Genomic DNA, 4,399 nt, shown 5'->3' with positions numbered 1-4,399 from the left:
CTCCCCCCACTCCTCGGCCACGGTTTCGCGGCCGAGTCTGTTTCGCTCGACCCAAATTCGATCGACCGCGGGAGAAGAAGGGATCCTTTTCTCTCTTTCTCCCCCCCACCCTCTCTCTTTGTCACCCGATTGCGAATTTTCGACCTGAATGATCGATGGGGCCCGACGCAGCAACGAACAGGAAAGGCACAATAAGGCGGTTTCGCGTTTATCGGCTTTATTTCCGTTGATGGACGCGATAAACCGATCGTGCGTTGAACGATTGGGGATCGAATTCGATGTATTCGACGAACCAAGGTCCAAGGTCGTGGGAAGAAATGTAGTTTTTTTTTTGGAAGGGAAATATTGTATTCGTGTATTTGTACTTTAAAGGTGGGAAATTAAAATTAAAATTTCTGACTGGGAGGCGAGAATTTCGGGAATTTTGGGTTGGTTAACTGCGATGAAAAGTTAGAATTAGTTAGAATTTCGATGTGGAGGCTGTTGTACTTTTTCAGGGAAAAGATTGTGTTTGTGTGTGACGATATATATTTTATCATTTGGAATTATATTTAGTAATAGTGGTGGAAGATTAATTACTACTATATGCAATAATTCGAATAATAAATTAATTCTTAATTTCGATTTTTATTGGAATTTTATCCATCTCTGGTTTGGAAATTTTAACGTTATTTAGATATTATTACAAAATAGGTGATGATTTTTAATTTTTATTATTGATGAATAATTAATAAGGAGAACGTGTTATGGATATATTGTCCATTAGCTTATTAAGCTAACAGTAGCTCAATAATAAAAACACGATTTTTAGAGAGAAAATTAATTCGAATGTTTCCAGTTTTTATAAGAACGTGATATTAATTGAAAGTCTTATTTATAATATCTAGCTGTAGAAAGCACAAACAGACAATAATTTTTCATTCAATTTTCTTTTCTGCAAAAACTAATTAATAATAATTTAAATTTTGATGATTCTTCATAAAAAAAATTGATTCTTTCAATGATATAAATCTCAAGTATTTTCCAAACAAAACAAAATCATTTTGGAAAAATAAAAGATGTTTGGAACACAACAGATGAAAGCGTAAGTAAAAATATATAAAATTTTATACAAATGATAAAATGTCATGTATGCAAAGATTTTTAAAAGATCTTTTAGAAAAGGATGAATATAATCCAATATAGAAACATTTGGAACAATCTGTATAAGTTAAATAAACACTGGGATATGACAGTGCAGATTTTCGTGTGTTTTATCCAACTACCCTCGAATCACGAATAATAAAGCAGAAAATACGTCGCCCGGTTTCAAAGCGAAATAGCAAATAAAAAAAGGGTGTAGGTCGTGAAATGAATACGCTGTAAACAGGATGCCGTGGTCGCATTTCGCTGAAAATAACCTTCCTCCGTTGGCAAGGGTTGGCTGGTTCGCGCCTCTGCCTTTCAACTTTTAAGGACGCAGGATTCGTTTCCACCAATTTTCATTCGACTCATCGAATATTCAAGAATGTCGTAAATGTATCTACGCGTGAAAAGGATGGGGAAAAAGTTGAGTACGTGTAAAATACTGCTCCCTTTATATTACAACAAAGCGCGACATCTGAAAACACGGCTTAAATAGAACACGGAGTAAAAATTGGAACAACTCGTCCTATAACACGATATTCTTGTAACACGATTTCTACGTTTAATCCTCGAATCATTTTTGATCTATGTCTGAATATCTAAGTATCATTTGCATCAACATGTGATTTGATTAAACTAGGATTAATAGACATGGACGACTCTTATATAAAGTGTTTCATTCATCATTATATTATTTTTATTAATATCTTCGATGTATTCATTTTTGTATTAGGTTTAACGTGATTTTGAACACGGAATAAATTAATGAGCTTGTTTTCGAGTTATTAAAAATGTTTATCGAAGTTTGAAGATGCAAAACAGTTTTACTTCGAATTATCTCTTGTAAAGATAAACAAACATAATATATCAAAAAAAAAAAAAATTATTATTTACCTCGTCAAACAAGATCAAATAAAACACGTTTTTATTGCTTTCATATTATACATTCATTCATTAAAGAAATATTCCCTGATAAGATATCCTGTGATATTATTATCTTTCATATTTGAAATCTGTCAAAAAATGCAAGACATTAAGCAAATGTATGTAATTATATTTCTTACCAGATCATGTGAAATTATTTATTATAACCACTTATCTAACATTTATCTAAGTTTTATATGTAATTGTTTATTTCGTAAGATTTATTAAATTATTCCTTGATGGAGATACAAAAATATTTTGAATCGAGGATTATGGAATCCATTGATCCGAATGCATTAGTTGATTAATCCCTTGCAATTCTCTCTAAACTTTCGGTTCGATGTGTATGCAGATTCCGTGGTAACCAGCCCTCCTAGCCAGCTTTTTATCTCTCCTCTTGCTTTCTCTCTTTTTCTTCACGCTTGACCGTGTTAAAAAGAAAAATAACTCGTTTTCAACCATTCTTCCTTTTTTCTTTTTTTCCAACAACAAATGTTGCTCGTTGAACGAAAAACAGGTTGGTATCTTTCTTCTTTTTTGTTATCCCTGATGTAACTTGTTGGTAATTAGAGTCTGATTTATTAGGCAAAAAGAAAAAAAAATTATCTTCATCCTTGACCACCAGAGATTCGAGATTATCGAATGAATTCATCGACGCAGAGCCCTTGAAATTTTATGCATGGATTATATTCTATATTGCGGATAAATCCGAATTACACGTTTTAATTATGATAGCACGTGAAATAAAATTGCGTGAAAATCGCAGATGTGTTAAAAATACGCAATGATTGTAAATGCTTGTGCATTTATGAGAAAATTTGTATGCATAAGAATGTATAAATGAATGTGCGTATTATTTATAAAAAGAGAGAAAATATCTAAAATAATATAGAATAAATGATGTGACAGGAAAGAATAATGCAATTAAAGCAGAAGAATTTTGAAAAATTAATGGTGACTTATGTTTTGAGTACAATTTCATTTTGTCGAAAATTAAGGAGGGATTTGATTGTATAACGAATTATACATTTCAAGGAGTACCTATCTATATATAGAATTTTTTCAGATTTTTTGAGAGTTTAAAATAGGAATTTTGTATTTTCACTAGTCTCCTTATTTACAATATAAAATAAATTCAAATTTCAATTTATACAAACATTTAACAAGAGATAATGTAGACAAGATTTGGTCAATTTTTAAAGAAACTTACACTGGAAGGAAGAATAACCGATATCCGTGTTTAATTCGAGACATCACTGAAATAAGAAAGAGGATCGATCCGATCCCCTTATTAAAGATAAAACAATGCCCTCGACATTTCGGGAATATTCGCAAATATCTTTTATTAAATCCATTTCCTTACGAATACACATTCATGTTGTCACACTTTGTCGTTTCAAAAGAATCGAGATTTTTCTCCACAATCGTGTTCCATACGCAGAATGCTAATATATTCGTTTGGTAGTAACGAAATAAATTTTAACGATAAAAGTTGGTATACAAAAATGATTGAAATTGAAAATTGTCGGTATTTATTAGATATATAAGTAATTTAAGTTTACATTGAATGAGAATGGTATGACGAAGACAGAAGTTTCTCACTTTCCCTCTTTGTTTTATCTAATTACAGAAACTTAAATTGCTAATTTTAATGTAAATTATATATTTTCATACTGCAGGTACTTTGCGTGTTTTACATAAGCAATACAAGAGTTATATATATAAAAAATTTAAAAAGTGATATTTCAAAATAAGATATTTATAACATCATATTTCTATTTTTAATTAAAAATCGACTAAAATATCAATTATCGCGTAACTTACCTCGAGATTCGAAAAGCGTATTAAAATTAGGAAAACTTTGAACCGCTGTAACTCCGAAAATAATAACTTCTGGGTAACAAGTGAAGAATCATTGGAAGCACAGAACATTGTCCTTTAAAACACTTTTTCATTTATCTCAATACAATTTCCGGTTCTTGAGATATCGTCGTGTAAAGAAAAGATAATTTTTAATCGTTTATTCGGTTCTCTTGCTTCGCATCTTGTCTCACTGACCAAACTTCAGACAAGTGACAAGTGCAATTCCTGGAAAAACATAGTACATATTTCCAGAAAAATATGTAGATCACGGATTTATTCGTAATCTCTGCATTATTTGAAATACCATGAATATTTTAAGTTTAAAAAGTAATTTCGATGGCACGCTTTCTTTTATTTTCTAAGTTTTGATGACATATACGATATATTTTCTATTATAATATTATATTATTTCAACTTAAAAAACCTTGATCGACATCATTTTTGTATATCAACTTTTACATTTATTATAATATACTATTCACGAAGA

Source organism: Apis dorsata, unplaced genomic scaffold (assembly GCF_000469605.1).
Source record: "Apis dorsata unplaced genomic scaffold, Apis dorsata 1.3 scaffold_25, whole genome shotgun sequence".
NCBI lineage: Eukaryota > Metazoa > Arthropoda > Insecta > Hymenoptera > Apidae > Apis > Apis dorsata.
The sequence above is the reverse complement of the archived record's forward strand: the minus strand, read 5'-3'. Positions refer to the sequence as shown.